At 32.8% G+C, this 21,003-nt stretch overlaps 1 protein-coding gene across 1 annotated transcript in view; it reads left to right on the top strand.

Annotated features, from left to right (window-relative positions):
- The window catches only part of LOC113520600 (BMP and activin membrane-bound inhibitor homolog), a 100,914-nt gene that overhangs the window by 18,396 nt on the left and 61,515 nt on the right, over positions 1-21,003 (top strand). The gene's annotated exons all lie outside the window — the stretch shown is intronic.

Raw genomic sequence — 21,003 nt, 5'->3', positions numbered from 1 at the left:
GTGATCATAAAGGTTATTTCTTTTTTTTTGCTTGATCCATCAATTTCATTACATCCAGCACGATTCTATGCAGCAGTACACAAGCTTGGAGCTGCTACCACCAGCTGCCTTATTAATAAAGTTAGACCATCTTGCAAAAGCACAAAGAAATAAAATTAAGTAAGATTTTTTCCGAAACAATGGTAATAAGACAGTATTTTAATAATAAATAAATAAATATTTTCCAAAAAAATTACGTTAATTATGACTAAATATGTAGGTAAATAAGTAAGCATGGGACAGTTACGAAAATACAACTTTTTCGTTTAAAAAAAGATTAATAATATCAGTTTGCAAATTTTATCATCGAGGAAATCGTGTAACAGATACAGAGAAAAAATGCAGTTCAATTTGGAAACTTTCTAAAATCTGATCACCTCCTTTTTTGAAGTTGGCTAATACAGCGATATCTGCTCAAAGGGATTGGCGTTAAATTGTCAGTTGTCGAGTCGCGCACATTAATCTTGCTTGTCACGGCTCTTTTGCAATGCACTTGTTAAACAGCTGATATGTATGCACGTTGCGGTGTGCGTGTGTGAGTACGCATACGAAGGTGACACGGCGACACGGCGACACGTCCATACACTACCACCGGCCGAAACCTGCTATGGTACTCTCGTGCCATATAAATATCTATGTCAGACCTTACTTAAATTTAAATATTATTTGTTTAATCCTACTATGTAATACTATATATTCGCCTATACCATATACTATAGGTTGCCTGAAAGAGATCGCTCTTAGCGATAAGGTTGCCCATTGTTTTCTCATTGTGATTATTTCTTGTAATTATTTATATTTATAATAAGTTTACTATTGTAATCTTTTGGGGGAAACAATAAAGAGTATCTATCTATCTATTCGCCATGTATGCCCCGGCATAGATTGGGCCACAAGAGGCGACTAAGGAGCGAGGTATGGGCAACATACCCTCTTAAAACATCTCTAAAAGTCTATCTGCAGTTGGCAACCCGCCTGCCAAGCGTGGCAACTACTGGCAAAACTCCCTTTATGAGGAAGGCTTATGTTCACCAGTGGACAGTTATCGGCTGAAATGATAATAATAAAATATAATAGTATAACTGTGTGTATACCTACTATAAAATTTGTAAAGATATTTGGATGCTTTTTTAATTGTTGAAAATAAAGTACTTTTGTTTGTTTTGGGTAAAATAAAAAAAATAATTATTACCAAATACATGTGTGACCAGTGTTGCAGGCGTCCATAGGTTACAGTGACCGTTTACCATCAGATGGGCTATATGCTTGATTGCCACCACCACGAAGGTGATAAAAAAAATTATTGAAAAAATTCTTTCACTTAGTTACCTTCTTCTTCTACATTCTCAGCGAGTAACATAGACTGTATTTTATTAAAAAAAAAAGTGCGAAATCGCGACGGGTCGCTAGTATTTTATACCTAAATCGAAGTAATTAGCGAGCGAGTGAGAAAATGTTTTATCAGTAAAACTAGAATTTTTTACTCAAGCCACCGAATGAAAAACAACAAATTTAAAGTCTTATACACCAATTTGTAGCGTACGGTACGCGCCATATTTAATATTAGAGTAATTTTTTTTTATATTCTGCATTCTAAATCCAAATATTTTTAATTTACTATATCTACGATATATCACATTGTTCATAGATATCTTGCCGTCTTAAAATATACTGATTAAGGTCAATAATGCAAGTATTTACGCATTTTTTATGGCACGTGCTGCGTTACGAATATAAAATACTTAATCGGCCATCTATTAGATACGCCCTTGTTCACTATAGTTACTATGCAGTTATCTAACCTTCTTGTAGATTTATTACACCATTTTACATTTCGACCTTAATTTTCCAAATTCCATTCGCAGTGTAGTCTGAATTATAAACTGTATAGGCTTACTTTTTTTATATACCTAAGCGTAATAAAAACTTGTTGCTACACTTTTTTTTTTCAATGTTATTTAAAGATATGCTGTAATTTTCTGTACGAGCTGTGACACTTATCTTTGAGATATCAAGCCCCGAATCTTATTTGCGTCATTTACTATAAAAATATCAATACACTGTCACTGCCTATAGAAAAAAATATATTTAATACCTACATCAATCACATTATTCACACATACCAGAGGGAGACTTTGTACAAAAGTCGATTGCTTGGGTACCTCTGTCCCATTCGTGTTTCAACCGTGAAGCAGTTGTGTTTGCATGGCTGTGTTTCGGTTTGAAGAGTGGGATATCCGAGTCCTCAGGAATGGCAACGCATGGGGGGTATCATGGTAACTGTATACTCTGTTATGTCCATGGTACTACTCATGTCTATAGGCGACGGTTACTACTTTCCATCAGGTGGGCCGTCAGCTTGTTTACCATTCTAAGTTGTATAAAAAAATACACTCATTTATATGTGATAGTTCTTGTATTTATGATAATTGATGTATACTTCTGTCATCATAGTATAATTGTTTGTTTAATTTTCAAATGAAATGTCTTAGCACCTTGTGTATGATCCTTATCCTTGCTTATATAGTAAACGTGAAAGTTTGTTTGTTGGTCCCTCTTAGCGACCTAACGTGTCAACCACGAATGTTGTAATTTTGTAGAACCGATTTTGATAAAATTTCTATGGGTCCAATCTGTAAGCATTTCTTTGAGATATTTTTTTTCAAATCGGTTTACAATTGTATGTATTGATTATGAGGTAAAAACATTTAAAAAAAAGACAAAACCGAATTGAGAACCTCCTTTTGTTTAAGTCGGTTGAAAAGTGTTTGGAAGCATTAAAAGAAACAGAAATATCACGCACACAGTGTCATTAGGTGCGGATTGAAACTTGTTGATTACTTTGGCAACTGTTTCGAGGTATATGATAATAATGGCAAATGTAAATTAGATAGATTTAAATATATACCTTATGTTTACTGCAATATTATAATTTTTTAATTAACAAAAACTCAAATTATTGTAACAGTGTAAGAAGCTAGTTTTTTGTACTGTAATACAATAATATCAGTAGTCCAAATTTTAAAGCTACAAGCAAGTAAATCAAACGGACAAATCTGAGTTTCTTTTTCCTCTTTCTCGTTTTTGCGTCGGTATCTTCAACTCCATTTGTCTAATATAAATTTTTTCCAGTTACTTTTTTAAATTTAATATCATTGTGCTATAAGAACAAAATCCAAACATTTTAAGACCCTTCCTTTACTGCATTCCCCAATATAGAGAAACTATAAGACAATAGAGTAATCCCCTTATTCATAAAAACTAGAATCTATTTTAACAGTTACACTGTTTTGTCACTTTCTTTGAAATTGGAAATTTAACTCAAAAAAGAACAGTTCAATAGCAAATATATTTATGAGAGGATTAACGTTTTTATAAATAAGGCGGTAAAAAATTACGTTAAAATACCATTTATCGTCAAAATAATTGTCTTCTCTGTTTAAACATCAAGCAGCTGTAGTTAGTACTTCTATGATGTAGCTCTTTTACTTATCCTCTTTGTTCGTTTAATCTAATTCAACTTGTATTATAATATTATTCGAATTTAGTCACTTGTAATTCCGATGGATTGCGTTGCGCGGAAGTAGCACAACACTTATATGAATTCACCGAGACGTATACTTCGTATATAATATTTATTGCTTCAAACGTGGGTGGTCGTTCAATAAAAGCATTTCTGAGGTGTGCAAGATATTTTTATGGTCATCAAAAATAGTTCGCTTGAGTAATCTTCCTTTATTTTTGCAAGTAACTGATTATACATTTGAAACACGATACATTTGGTTAAGTACTTGAAGAGACCTACACGAGTTCTTCTTTCGTTCCTGCTAAAATTACTAAGACTCTAAGGTTTACATAATATGCATACTGTAAGTTTCTGCAACTAGTAGTTCTTGCTATGATAGAGCCATCTAGATGTAAACATCTAAGGATAAAGCTTTACTTAGAAAATAATAAAACTATTCTGAATTTTAATGGTCTATCCAAGCCGACGCAAAATTAAAAAAAAATTACTCCTTACATATTCTATTTTTAAAATTCCACGTTTTAATATATCGGTATACTATATGTAATTTCAAAACTTCGCCCTTTAATTGATTGAAAGCTAACGGCTAAGCATTTTAATTGCTCTTCACGGCCCAACATTCAAAATGTGTGTACGCTGCTAACGTTCCCAATTAATCGTTTACCGTTGTCTCATTACACACTAATGATATCTCGAATACAATCGACTCGATACAAGATGAAAATTCCGATATCATTTGACATTATGGTGTCGTGTTTTAGGCTGTTTTTGCCGGTGGCAATCATTCAATCGGAATTGTATCTACGCTTTTGTGCGTTCTTCTACTGGATTGAATATTGCGATTGGTGATACACAATTCAATATTGTATTGTTTGTATTGACGTCATCCGTTGTATTTATATATATTTACTGGTCGTTTCCTGCAGTTTTGCCCGTATGAATATAGGATAATGTGTAGGTAAAACAATTATTAAAATCTGTTGAAAAAACATCTGTTGATTAAATATCAAATATTCAATCATTACAAACTTCCACAATTGTTATATATATTTGATTGCTTTAATTCGCCTGCTCTATTTAAAATATAATGTTATTCTCTTCTAATAAAGGCAGGTTATTTGTTCGTGGCGTATCCTCCTTTTACATTTTATAATATATACATATTTGCATGATTTTTATTTAATAAAAGGGTTTATTTTTAGGAAAATTTTAAATTAAGCAATTTGCGTAAAAGACCAATTTTAAACAAAATTGCATTAGGTACATAATAATTGTACAGAAACGAGAATTACATAAGTCGTATGATAGATAGCAAAAATATCAATCCAATTAGTTGCTGTGCCGTGATAAATGTTTTCTGGCGTGTTATAATCAACTTGTATAGACGATTTCTTATCGGACTCGTCGACATTTCGGCTCGTCAAAATGACACCCACATCGTAAATAAAACCGCTAATATAATTAACTTGAAGTCCTTGTTTTGACTTCGTAATTTAAATGTACACTATATATATCATTTTATTGATATTCCGTTCATAAACACAATGTACCCTCTACTAACTTTAAATGATAATTAAAAAATAAATGAAGTAGTTGTATACTTAGTCTTGAATTCTTTTATCTGTGTTTTTGAATAGGGATTTCATTATCTCATCATTATGCTATTCTTGATCACATCTGAACGGAGACTTGATTTTAAACTGATTACCATCTATATCCATTGACAACCTGTAACACAGTTAAGGTCGCAGTTTCATCTTGTCGCGAAACGCCTAAAAAGCATAATTAGAATGAGACAAAACAATGTAAGATTTAAAAAATGTTAATTACATCGTCAATACGTTCATTTTTTATATTATATTAATATGCATTTTCTTTATAAGCAAGCTATGTTACATGTGTCATCAACATTTTTATTGACATCGATTTATTGAATACTTTTGAATAATTTCGATTTACACTTGACTTTGCAATTTTAATTATTGCAAAGATCAGTCGTAGCGCCACAGGCTTAATTTAAATGTTCAACCATAAGTGGTTTGACGTTTACATAAATTTAAATATAACTTATAGGCAGGAAACCAAAACAGATCCATTCATACGCCGACCTTATTTGGTCTAGATTTTTTATTGTACCTATACAAAATGATTGATAATATAGACAGAATTATTTAACATTATTTCAGTTACCAATTTTGTGATTAGGCAATTCAACATATGTTTTCTTTCAATTTAGGAAAACCAAGACACGTAACTTTACAAGAAAACACATTATGCAAATTATATACAGGAATGCTAATATAATAAACATTCAGTGACAGTTATAGGCTATATTTATTGTCCTTGAAAATTAGATCGACAAAAATTTACGGTATAGACGTCTTGGGAGGCTGCTCTTTAAAACTAGTTTAAACAACACTATTCTCTATAATATTCTTGTTACTTATCTATCTGCCTTATCTAATTTAGTGATATAATTTATGATTTTACACAAAAAAGCGACTTCAATATTACAATTATTCAAATTCTGCGTGGTAGTATCACGAAAAGAATCGAGTTTACAATATATTAGTATTGTTTCAATATCTATGACATCTGCTTTACAAATTTGGACAAAATGATCGTTACATTCATTCAAATCGAGCTTTAGAAGATGCCAGAAAGCGAATTTATGTAGCTATATTTTATGGAAATTACCTAGATATACAGCACTGTCTTTTAAATATACTTTTTAAGATCTACATTGTTGGCATTGCCTTTCTCTGCTTTACTTTGACAACTATTGGCAAGTAATTTGCTAAATAATAACATAATTTAGTATTTTTAATCATGCCAAAATTAATATAGGACTATTACGGGAATCATCCATGTGTATTACTAAAACATTATCAAAATCGGTTCAGTGAACCCATTATAGATGGTATTTTTAACAATTCTCTAAACTTTTTTTCTCATTGTGTAGGAAATTTTAAACAAAATTTAGTCAAAATCAACTAAGCGACAGGAACAAAGTACATACAACCATTGCATTTATTTCAATCTATATTTGTGATACACTCAAAGTGTCACTGAGATACTAAATTACATTTGATTGAAATACTAGCCTAGTGTGAATCAGACTTCATAGAATTTAGCAATGGCGGAAGATTCGCGTAAATCTCGCTCTACCGCCCACGTTTAATTCTATCTGCAACTATGCAACCAGAAGTTGTAGGTGGGCGCCACTGTATCATTAGATACAATCAGAATTAATTAATGAAATTGTCATTTAGCAGTATTAACGTTCTCACATTTATAATAACCTGTGTCTCCATTTTGATTTAGTGGTCGAAGCATTGCATTTATTATCATACCTGTGTTGGTACAACTGAGAAAACTTGTTGACCAACGTCGATCATGCTTTGAGAAATATTTCCTATTTATGCGATCATAAAGAATAAGGAAGTTATTAATTTGTTTATGTATTTAAAACAACAATCTACCTATCTAGTCTCATTAATTAACAATAATAATTATTTATTTACATAAATATGGTTGAAATAGATCTTAATTAGTGTTATAGAATCGCATATTTAGCCACATTGTTTTAGTGGCGTGCAAAATGTGAAGTTTTCTTGACGTGTATACATTTTACATAATTTCAGAGCTTACAGTAACAATATTCAAATTACAATAAAAGTAATAAGTAGCAAATATTATATAAAATTTTTAAAACGTCGAACGAAATAAATTTATTTGAAGAATTAAATAGTCAAATTCTTTTATAGAATAAAATCATTTTTCCGGAAGCCAACATTTTAAATTGACTTTAAAATGTTTTATGTTGAAATGTTATTGTATAACTTTATTATCATAAAATAACATATTTTTTTATAATGATGATAGAACTCAACAAATACTTAACACCTTTCATAAACGCAGTGAAATTATAGGGTATACAGGCATAACACCGTAGGTCTCAGGAATAGCAACGCATAGGCGTATAATGGGCGAAACTGTATAGGTACTCTGTTATGTTCATGATAACAGTACCATGTACCAGTATGAACAGTCATATTTGTGACAGTTGGTGGTCAGTGGTGACAGTTACCACTTTCCATCAGGTGGATCGCCGGCTAAGAATCGTAAATATTTATTTCTAGATCTATCCGTAATAAAGAATACTATAATTTATTTTGACATATTTTTACGATTCCCGAGAAAAGTATACAACAATACGTAGATATGTCTTCAAACTAAATCGCTGACCCACCGGTCTTCCATAATACATTAACATTTATATATATTACAACAAACATTCTAAATATAAACCACTTATGTGTTGTGCACACAAAGTTTACAAACTCGTACTTATGTATTATAGCTCCTAGATAACTAAATAAGCTTGGCCTATGTTTGCGGACAGCAATCATTATGTTAATGTATGCAGTGGATGCCACTTGGTCAAACACAACGTTCCGTATATGTGCAAGCAGTTGGTACATGGCGTCTGGCGCCGCATGTATGTTGGTACATCAATAACATCATGTATGTAAATGTACTAAGCCGCCATTGTTCAAAATATTACGCTGTACTCGGTATGCGAAGTGACCATTAGATGTTTCGCTAATTCTATTTACTATATGGCTCTTAAGCAGTACGGTGTTCGAGGCTAAGGCCTCCAAATTGATGTATTAAAAGCCATTTTCCTTAATATTATATATGCGACAGTGTGTTTGTTTTGTATTCATGGGTTACTTGAGCGATAAATAAACATTCTCATGATTGTAATCTCAGATGTAGTTCAAGTCCACGATCAGATTGAGATATTTTCTACTTGAACACTAAAAATAGTTCCAGTAAACTACTTCATACGAAGCTATTTATGGATTACAGCAGTTTTTTATATATATAAAATATAAATAAAATATCACCACATTTATACGTTTGACAAAATACTGTATTTTGTCGATCCTCTAAATTTTATTTAGGCACACCGAAACAAAATATTATGCATACCTGTAGGTCAATGTGGTAAGCCTATATTGCTTACTATGCTAGTCTTATTGCAAATATTATAACTTTGAAAGACAAAATACAGTAGATCAGTCAAAATTACTCGCAGTATTTATTAATACCTAATAAATACTGTCTGGATTTACGTTCCAGTGAACAAACGAATCATACAATTTTCACATGAAATACTATTAAAAACATCATTGCATTATATTTATAAAACCATATGTGGTAACATGGGCCTTGTAAATATTTTAATTTATCAATACTGACTCAGCTATTCTGAACGTCCATTCCAAGTTTTGTTCTACGGGAGGTTAGAAATTAAACTTTTTTATAAATCACCATAGAGCAACAACATGTTTTACTGAGCTCTAATTGATAATGTATATTTTATTGATTATGCTTATACTTTATGGTATGTATGTAATATGTTTAATAACAACTACCAAAACTTTATCATAAGATTGTTAATTCTTGTTCGTTAATTAAATTGATATAACATATTTTGTTTCTTTAAAGTATTACATTGAAAATGTTAAATGATTATGCAATCTACTCATATAATATTAACATACACATTATATTCTCTACTTGTGTAGCACAAATTAAAAATTCTTATTCCTCTATTCTGGAATGAATTTTATATACCTACATTAATTTTAAACGCCAGTTTGTTCTTACTACAATCTAGTTCGTACATAATGTCTATTAGTATACGAAATTCAGTTAAATATCTCTGAAAGTGTAAAATTGCTATTAGAAAGAGTTAGAAGTTTTTACATATTTTATGCTTTTAAAAAATTCTTATCAAAAATAATGACTTGATGATTTTATTATTCATTAGTTTTATCACTTTAATAAACCTATTTTATAGACATATATATCATTTAAATGCTGAATAAATGAATACGTAATATAATGCTAATAGCAGGTCAAATGCCAACCTCTTCGTAGATTGCATCTTCCTTACAAACAATACCACGGTTTTATGTACATTATGCGGTATATAATTATTGTATTAACACTCCATTACGCCAATATTTTCGTACAAACCACGGAATTCTCAACATTATCTTACGTTAGCAACAAGAAAATCTCGAGAACGTAATCATAGATCAACGTAACATGCCAAACTTTACAACTGCTATTGAATGATGCCCAATTAAGAAAAAGAGGTAATTGTCGGATACTGCAATTAAGAGTGATAAAATGAACAATCCTATACTACGTCAGTAATCATTCGAATTAAAAATACTGGTGCTTTTGAAACGGAGCCAAAAACATCAAATGATTACTGTTCTAACAAAATCCGTGACTATTATTCAGCGGCATCTGGAAAAGTGGAATCAAAAAGAGTAATGGAATATCAAATGAGTTCCACAATGTCCCGAACATAAAGGATGTGATTCACTCGAAAGCACTTGCACTTGTGAGTCACGGCGTTATCTGACTTTTACGGTTGGCGAACGCTTCTGTTGTTCACTGAAATCATGTTTAGACACGATTTGTTGTTTTATTTTATCAATTACACACCGGACGCTGGAATATCGACAGGAATATCAATTACATTTACAACGTTCCATAGTAACAGCTTTAGTGACATTTACACTTATGCAGAAAATAGAAATGCTTCGAAGGAATGCTAAGTGTTAATGTACTGCTCTTAAATTTTATTATATGTTTTGTTAATTCTTATGAATTTGTCACATTGATAATAAAAATACGAGTATAGTATTTTTATTAATATTATTATATGCTAAAGTTAGATACAATAAAACTCGCCTCAGACGCAGAGATTACGTTATGATCGTTAATTATTGTCGATAATCCTGCAGACAGCGCGGCCCCTAATGTGATTTGACGATAAGACATCATAAAACACAGAAATTCAATTAAGAAAAGGTGCCGATATCAGAAACGGCAAAGAATACGTTAGAGTAAAAAGGGTAAAAGAACGTCCAAACAATCTTGGCTTATGCTCTTATCGTGACCACTCATTTGTCGGTGACATTCCGGGAATGGCGTCGGCGGATGGCCTAATTGACTTAGTCGCCCACACTGTATCATACTACTATTAACAGGCAACGCCTCTAGGAGCCCCTTTGTTCTGGACTTGTCCTGACAGGTACATTTACCTGTTCACCGCTATTTGCCAAACGAGGGTGGCAGTTTTTTCAAAGAAACAATAATTCTACCTGCCGTCCTTTCGTATGCTCATAGAGAATTTTATCTCTTGAGTATTGTTTTGATGTATTGCGTACTCGTATGTCTAATTGCAATTACTTTGCGGTAATGCGTCTGAGTAGAAGTAAGTGATTAATATCTTATAATTAATAACTTCTAACATTAGTACTAGATTGATTAAATTACATATGTTTCTGTTCTTGATACTTGCTAATTATTTCAAATTGTCCTGCAATGGCAACTGGATGTTTTATTTACAAAGTAACAAAGTTTGTAAGTAGTTAATCTATTCAAGTCTAATGTTTTATTATACTGTCACCGGCTATGTTTGTCGATGACTCATCAAATATCTATCAGCACTGCTTCAAGCGCCACTCCATCATACACTGTCACATTCCTTAAACGCTCATTACTCCTTAATGGAATTCAAGAACGTACTTTGTTATTTAGATTCATGAAGTGCCCTCAAATGAATATTTCATATTTTTTTTTTATATTAAAGGAGGTTTAAAAGAGTTATAAACAGAAAAAAAAGGATTAGCTCGTGAATAACTGATAATATTTTGGTAGTCTATTTTCACTTTTGTAAATTTTACTCAATCTAAAACTTAGTTGAATCCTATAATTTCCGCCTTGCGTTATATAGTATTGTTGTTTGTATAGTATAGAATTTGGATGTTTGAATATAGAAATTACTCAGTTATGTATAAACGCGTTTTAACGAGAGATATGCTCTTGAAAAAGGACTGTATATTTTATGAAATAATAAGACGGTCGCTGCTAGTGGTAAAGAAAAATATAATCACGAATGATGACATTGTCAGATATCAAAAAACAAAATAAAATATAAAATTTAAAAATTTTCTCTAAAAAGGTGCGTTCTGCACAACGCGTGAATGTATACTTCTATTCTTATCAATCTTCATATTAATGTTTTATAATATAAGTCTACAGAAATGTAGTAGTAAAACTTAATGAGCGATAAAATCTTTTATTCATCTTCATAAACCCAAGAAGTAAAGCCCTCCGCGTCAATTATCTCCAAGTGCCTCTCAATCGCAATGTCCCTCAGCTTTACTGTCTAAAATTACCGCTTGGGAGCACTTACAGGTTTCCGTTGCCGTAGATTTCCGGCGACCTGTAAATTGATCCAGACGGTTATAAATCTTGCCGGTTTGGGACCGCCGATATGGCTAAAAGCATCGGCCGGATCGGGGTAAAAATAGGGTCCGCCTTAAGTTAAGGTTCGTGTTCCTTGATAAGACTTGTAGTTTTTGTGGCTTCGGGACGACTTCCAAAGATAGCGAGCCTCGTCTCGACTCTTGAGATAATAAAACACGGCCGTACTTTTAAAACTTTTAGGTGCCTTACAGATTAAGGGCGTGGGTTCTATTTAGATAACTTCGCCTCGGTCGCTTATTTGTCTTACCTGATTAAACTAAGTCCGAGATTTTTTGTCTTTTGATAAAAGACACCGTTTGTATGCTTAATAAGCGAACGGTTACGTGAATTATTTCTGGTTACATAAAACGTTATGCTCTAAATAATGTTCGCCGTTTCTTACTCAAGTATGGTTGGCGGCTGGCTAACATCTGTTATCGAATCGAAATTTATGTTTTTAGTCTTTCAAACGCACCTGCTTCTGATATAAATAACTATCGAAGCGTCATAAACACTCGATGGTTCTCAGGACAACCTGATTGCACTTCAGAAGTCTTATTTATTTTGTTAATAGATGTAGGCACGGTTATAAGTATTCATTGTCCGTCTACTTATATTTATTCATCGTTAAGCTCCTCAAGTGGTGTGTCCACATGATTCTGGCACTCGAATCTTAGTTCTCTCACGCTTACGTTGTATCTATCTGGAATCAGGCTTCCGCGTTGTCACTGGAAGCTGTATTAAATTGAATTTATGCACTAGCTTGGACATCTGTCCGAACTAGATATTTATCACCTCAGTTGTTGCTTGTAACATGTCAAAATGAACGGGATCTTTGCGTTCTCAGATATATTTTTAGGAGTGCTATCTCACTCTCCCATATGTCATTCAAAAAAGATAGAATATGTTTCCGACAACTCAATTGATTGTGATACAGACTTTATGGCGTAGATTTAGAGCGTAGTTTGGTTTGTTTTTATACGGCATTTATACTTTCAAGAATCGTAATGACTTGCTACGGTCGCATGAGCGCATTCAGAAACTGGGTGTTCTACAGAAAACGTCCTAATTGCCAGCGGTAGCTCTTGACAGAGGGCTCTTTATTCTTTGTATTAGAGTTTATTATTGCACATGCAACATTTGTTTGACTGAAGCGTAGTGCGTGCACCATTTATCCTTGCGATGGCGTTGGCGCCGGCGCCGCACTTCAACGCTATTTTTTCCCGCGGCATGCCGCACTGTACTCTTAATTTATTCATTGAAGTCATAATTTATTCGCATTTTATATTACAGCTCTCGTGAATATCTAGTTTGTGACTATTGTCTTTTTGTTGTTTTCGTGGCAAGATTAGCAGACGGAACGCGTGGGCGCCACGGCGTCGCCTCAATTACCTACGTTTTATTTAATTAAGCCATCGCGTGTCTAAAGAGTCTATTTTCTAACTGTGAGAATCTTTGGCGAAACCACTCTTATTATAAATCCATCATGTTATCAAAATTACAATTGTCTATTCGGGAACCTGTCGGATGATTGCGTTGGATAGCGCTTTTGTCTTTGATGAGCTAAATTTTCACATCTGATTCACTGTTTGTTCACGTCTCAGATTTCAAAACATGTTTGTTGGCACACTGAATAAAATTTCTAGTTCATTGCCTGTATCTACGTTAATGAATGCTATATCTAAGGAGTAATACTGAAAATGGACTCCGAGATGCCTTTAATTGCGTATCTTCCATTTGTAGACATCATAATTATGAGGTGTGTAGGAATTCTAATTGAATATAGTTGAAAATAACTACGAACATACCAACAGCGATGACTGGTCTTTAAGTTTTGTATTTAATATAGGATAAAAAGTAAGTTTCATACTTTGTTTTTAAAACGAAACCGCAACTTTAATCGTGCCAAACGACTATGACCTAGACTAGAGTAAAACTTTATTAATTGCAATATATTAATATCTCTTTAGAATTGATCAAGATGTAGTTAAGATATCATCTCACATACACAAAAAATAAAGGCGAAATAAAAACGTTTTGAAAGTCGCAAATGTTACTATACATATGTTATTATATAAAGTTTTGTTTTATCTGAATGATCTATTAATGCATAGAAAATTGAAGTTTTGAATATTCATCCTATTATATTCCTTTATATTCTTATTTGCCACCTCAATGGTATAAAAAATTTCACCCTTTTTGACATAGATTTCGACTAAGAAGAGGTTTTCTGCAATTTGCACGAATCAGTGATGAATAGTTTCTGCACGTAAAAAACCGTCATTTTAACAGTTAATTTTTTAATCATCATATTTTGGGATTAAAACGAGACCCACTAAAAGCATTTTTTCCGATGGCATCAAGGGTACTATGATGCTGATGATGATGGTTTTATTAAGTTCTTTTTAAGAACGTAATTGGAGTAATACATACAATTCGCCTGCACTTTCGTTTTTTAGCAGTGTGGTACCAGTAAATGATAAATAATAAAGTCAGATCAATTGGCTCATTGTGACGAATACACTAGAATTAACTACGATACGATTCCAGTGGAGCATGATGCGACCTGGTGCAGTATATTGCTAGCAATGTGGCTGTTAGATCTCATTAATCCAAAGAGAAATCTGGAGGAAAGCTCTCAGTTTTTATGCAGTAGCATATATTAGCAACACTCGATACCACAATATGAGTATTAAAACATAAGTGCTGCTCCAAACCAGTACAACCGCAGACACTTATGGCCTCGACCTAACCAACCCATATTTTGTCAGTGACCTAAATTAGACTAACCGTCTTCCCACTTTGTATATTATTTGCCTTGACGTCATTCTAATGGAAATAATATCTTTTGCTTTTGTGTTATCAAATGAAAAGATATCAGTCACGAAATATTTGTCCGTGACTTCATGTTTATTGATTATGAAGGTGTAATTATTTGGGGTGATAAAAAAAATTTCGTAACGTTGCATTTTATTAAGAATGATAGCTTTATATAAAAAAATATTGATTCCCAAATTTTTTAGGACACGATGCTCTACAGCTAAAAACACGAAAGTTGAAATAATTTAGCGAAAATAATGTATAGTATTATAATAATTTTGCTGTGTGGTCCATCATAGAATTGGCCATCCCATCTTGTCTTCTGGGTATCGTAAGAGGCGAATAAGGGAATTTAACGGTAATGAAATGGGCAACAGCGTCTCTCTTAAAACACTACCAAAGCTTAACTGCGGTTGCCAATCCGCTTGCCAAACGTGGCAACCACTGGAAAAACTCTTCAATAAGGTGAAACCTATGTTCAGGAGTGGACAGTTAACAGCTGTAATGGTAATATAAAAGTCGATTGCTTAGGTATCTCTGTCCCATTCGTGTTTCAACCGTGAAGCAGTTGTGTTTGCATGGCTGTGTTTCGGTTTGAAGGATGGGATATGGCGTGAATTTACTGGGTACGGAGGAATAATACCTGAGTCCTCAGGAATGGCAACGCATGGAGGGTATCATGGGCGAAACAGTTTACTCTGTTATGTCCATGGTACTGCTCATGTCTATAGGCAACGGTTACCACTTTCCATCAGGTGGACTGTCAGCTTGTTGGCCATTCTAAGTTGTATAAAAAAATTAAATATTAAAAACTTGTAATTCAATTCTAATTATATCGGTCTCTATATAAAATATTTCTCTGCAAAATGATACTACATTTTTAATTTTGGATATAGAGAAATGCTTTAGAATCGATCCCATTGAAAATATATCAGTAGTTTATTAAATCCTTAAATTGATTTAGGTACAACCCCATAATATTTTGATGTGATTAAAAATCCATGACTGCCACTGAAATAAAAAAAAAAATCATAAGATCCATTTTCTAACGTGTATTTATAAACGCCGTGGGATATCGCGCCCTCAAATAGAACATACTAGAAAGAGGGTAGCTCCTACTGTACGCAACCAGTGTAAGAAGAGCTCTAAATGTCTGTGGAAGTGGTTGATTGACAAGGGCACGGGGTAGGTCAAGTTGATATTGGACGTGTAAACGGGTCGCGGCGACAGATGTGAATCAGTGAAAAGTGTGGTACGGTCAGCAGCAACTAGCGACGATAGTAACGGTAATTTTTTAGCACCTTGTTAGCAAATTGTTTTTTTTTTATACCACTGAGGTAAATGGAAATGCGGCTCAACTGCAACGCTGGGTAACTACAGGTGAACTGACGGCCTTTTAAAAAGGAATATGTTGTTTTCTGGAAGGCTACGATGTCGTATCAATTAGGAAATGCCACTGCTGGGAGTTAATTACAAAGCGTGGTATAATGCTTTAGAATCCGCCGCTGACTTCTGCATATATAAGATTTTTTTAATGCAATTTTGTTTAAATGAAAGATGAGCATAAAAATAAAACAATGCATTCAAGTTGTCTGCTCTCAGCTATAACTTAGGGTTCCGTTATAATGTATTTTGGCACTTTCTGTTGACCTAGAATCATGAAAGGACGCAAACGCAAAACGCAAGAAAAAGGAAAAATCCGCAAGTCGTAAAATTCTAATTATATTTATAATAAAAATATTTTTCAACGAATTATAATTGGCATATATAATATATATACCAATTATAATTTGTACGGAACGCTTGGTGCGTGAGTCCAACTAACACTTGGCCTGCTTTTTCATTATTATTTCAACAAACGTGCTGATCGTACATAACTAACTGAGGTGGCTTGCCTCTTTTCTATTTTTTTTTTCTCTTAAATACTTATTTTTTTTTATTAACTTAGTATAAAAATAAAATATTAATAGTACTTAACAAGCTGATCATACTCGATCATACTCGAGACGTGTGTTTATTTATACTGGACAGTAGCGTGTAAATCTGAGTATTGTTTATAAGTTTTATGTTTTACGTCTGAAACAATAAACAGACACCCCGGCAGCGCTTGTTAACTATAGTGATCAAACTTTATATATTATAATATAATATATAATAGACTAAATTAATATTACCTACTTCAATGTTATGCAATAATTATAATTTTTTTTTACAAAAAACTGATATCTGTCATGACAAAATTAGTAAGTATGAGACCGACATGACAGCAACCCTTCAATGGCTTTTAGTTGAAAAAAGTATCATCAAAATCGGTTCAGACATATTGACAAAAATGTACAATCAAATTAATAATTTTCTGTTTTTTTTTTTAAGTCGATTAACACCCCTTGTTGTAATATCATACGAATCATTGTTAATTTATTTATTATAACTTAATTATTTTTAAAATAAGTCTTTCTTCAATTTCGATAAAATTAAAAATAAACACGAAGGAAAGTTTAAAATACAATTAAATTGAGAACAGTTATGGTTGACTGGGAGAGAATGCCTTTAGCATTAAGTCCGCCATGTACACATATGTGTACTAATGAATAAATAAAATAAAAAATAAACATCTTTTTAATAATATAATATTTTTAGTTATTATAGTTTTAAACAAATTTTAAACATATAATAATACCTGCATCCTTTGCGATATGTATTTTGACGGAAACAGTAGTTTAGTATGAATACTTAGTTTTTTTTTTAATATTATTTGTGTATAAAATTTATACTTATATGTAATTGTTTGTTACAGGTAATTAAAAGGAAACAGCCGGTGATAAACAAGATTCAGCTCCCGTTTGATAATATTATTTTTAGTGCTGGCAATTATACGTAGGTATGCGTTCATAATTTTATAATAGATACATTATGTTACCATTTTAAAATATCATCGAGAAATCATAATAATATGATATGATTTAGTTGGTAATACTAACCTGTCACTAGCTGCTGTAACTACTTTGAAAAAAGTACACAATAAAATATAAATACAAACGAATATTTTTTCTATACAGTAAAATTCATAAATTTGAAAATTTTACACTATAAAATGGCTAAGGTCTTTCATGATATCTATAAATATCGATATTTTATATATAGGCATATAATGAATGGTTGTACAACACTATGAATATATTTTTATTGTATTGTGTTGGCAATTCGTAATAGTTACATATCTATGTATAAAATGAATCTCTTTAGTAACGTAGCTGTTATACTACACAAAATTATACCATACAGGTTGTAACGAAAAAGTCCGACTACAAGATAAAAATCCGAAATCGAAACTAGCGCGTTTTTTTATAGCTAGTATTATTTAGGCTGTTGCCGTAAAATCGATAATTTAGTAAAAACATTAAAAGCTTTATAAAAAAAAAAAAAAAAACTTTAAATTCTTCAAATTTAATTTATTTGCAAAACAATTAACCACCGGCTTTTTTCTAAAGCGACATCGGTAGTGGAAATGACAGGCATTGTTTGCGAAACAGTGGCGCCACCGCGTGCGGCGCCGGCCGCATCCGCTAGTGACGTCCTTATTATGTCGATACCCGAACCATAATAGCCGATTTCGATTATAAACAAAGCTATAATTGACGTTTTTTCTCGCACTAATGTTTACCGATTTATGATCGCGTGTATTTTATTTTCACATGAATAAATAGCGCGCAGCCAGATCTAGCATTGACTAAAAACGATAATGCTCGTAACTTGTGCAAATGCGATTAAATTGCGCAAACATCCGTAGGTGTAATTATATCTAATCGGAAATCTCTAATGAATTCAAACTTTGAGTTATTGCTGCCTCCAGTTGAGAGAAATTAATGGTGCTGGGCTAAATAACTTTGAGAAATAGTTTGACGCCTCTGCAGTCGTAAACATTGTAAATAATTTGCTAGGATTAGCCATTTATCGACATTGCGGCACTGCTCTCGGGCTCGCTTCGCTTGGCTTGTCGCCTGTCGACCTCATTCCTTACGCCGGCGCCTGTCGCGATCACCGATTAGCCAGAGTACACGCCCATCACTATTGTCTTTTTCATTTACTGGTGATAATTGTTTCTTTATGTATCGACATCACTTTTTACGACCCTTCTAAAAAAATCCAATTCCCCGTTAATTGTATATTTGAGGTACACAATATCCTCCCTAATTTTTTTTCAACCAATAGTTTCATTTCTTGGTTCCTTATTAATTTTGTTACAATTACAACCGCTGTTATGTGAAGCAAAATCTTATTTGTTTTTGTCTAATGGAATCAATAGGAATCTTCTCAAAGGTTATTAGAAAAAACAAAAATGATATTCATTTCCACTGAAACATTATCTATACAAAATAATAAATATCTTTTACACAAAGCTATAAATTAACAGCTTAAGTAGTGCAATAATTTAAACACATTTTGAAGTAACGACGCCTCAGAATATACTCCGCTGCGTCGTTGTTAAATTCATATAAATTGTAAGAGGGCATTAATTTATTAAAATATGAAGCCGCGGTCGCAGTGGTGTTGCATTAATCATTAATAGTTTTATTTCGCGGCTCGCGTTACATGCTCTTATTAATATGTATCTGCAATCGTCCAATTCAATGGCGCCACCGTTCTTTGGCGGTTTGCCACTGCATTACTTACTATTAATTTCTGAATCAAGCCTAGACAATGCAACAAGACCTCAAGAATCAATTCGTCAAAATTGTCGCCTACACACCGATGATAATACGCTCATATTATTCTCGAAACGCGCTCCGCTTGTTTTGGATCCGGGCCATTTCCAATTTGAAATATTCGAAAGCTGTGTTTATAATAATTTCTGCGGTTTACATAAATCACTCATGTTTCACTAAACAATTGTACAGAGAGGATTATGCTGTTAAATTATTTAGTACCAATACAACTGTATATTTATAGGGAAAGCTTTTATGAAATCGGATCTGCTCCTTGGGAACGTATTTTGCAAAGAGTTTGCAATAACCGAAAATTGCTGGAATTTGCTGTCTGTCAATTTGCATTTTTCGCATTTTATATTGACTTAAAAAGGTTAATAAACGTATTGTAGCTAAAGTTGACGCTGCACCTGTTTTCGTCAAACGATTAAAGGACTAAAATTACTGTTATAAATTACTTCTATCTATTGCCACTTGTTTACTAACGGTGTTGTATTTCAGTGAAAAGTGTATATGGAGTACGAGTATATATACTATTCTTTTGTCGATTAGAAAGTAATCATGCTACATAGTCTCATAAATTTTAACAATTAGTATTTGACTAAGTGATCGGGGAGTTGTTTAATAGGCGCCTGCGTGTATCGACTCTTCAACAATAGTAATTCTCATTTATCGATAAAAATATGATATTCCGTCGCCAGTGTGGCGATCCGTGACTCGTATGCACCTTGGCTCGTCGCCACCGGTGACCTCATTGCGCGCCCATTTTTGTCGCCACTATCACTTGCAATGATCGCTATCGCATTGATAACATGCCAAAACACAAACGTTAGACAGTTATCGATATTATTTGCATATTAACGGCCATCACTAAACATTGATTGATGCGAACAATTCTTTATGATTGACAATTTTAATTTAAATATTACGCAACCAACGTCTAGTCAAAGATTGCATTTTGTGATTATACAGTTTTATATCTAAAATGGTATACATATATATGTAAATTAGTATTTACCGAGGTATTGCAACAAACCTCACATATACAGTAATCTTTACGACACGGCCGCTTTGAATGTTGAGTGGCAAATGACTCACTCAAAGATCTATTCGGCATTATGCGCATACTGATTCACTTTTCCATTGTTTACGCATTTTATTTAGTTCTACACTAGTTTCGTAGGATAGTTTGAATACATGTTGATAAGACGTATTTCTATAGAATACAAATCTTCATATATCAGCATTGCATCATATTGTGATGGTAAAAAGTATTTGTAATGTAAATAAATACATTTGATAAGTAAGACTTTGTTATGATATGAAAGATTTGTCTTCGATTTTGCATTAAAGTCCTGTAAGTCTATCAAGAAATTGGAATTAAAGAAAAATACATAATAACGCAACGTAAAACCATCCATGCTAGAATCCGGCTCGAAGGATCAGAAGTAATGTTCACTGTTTTTATTGTTCACCCGAGTCTAAGATATATAGTAAGTAATGTTGAGATGAGTGAATAATAATAATATACCCTGAATAAAATAGGACTTGAACATTGACAAGGTTAAC

Source organism: Galleria mellonella, unplaced genomic scaffold, assembly GCF_026898425.1.
Source record: "Galleria mellonella isolate WM207_F2 unplaced genomic scaffold, CSIRO_AGI_GalMel_v1 utg80, whole genome shotgun sequence".
In the NCBI taxonomy this organism is placed as follows: domain Eukaryota; kingdom Metazoa; phylum Arthropoda; class Insecta; order Lepidoptera; family Pyralidae; genus Galleria; species Galleria mellonella.
This window is presented reverse-complemented; position numbering and strand designations above follow the sequence as displayed.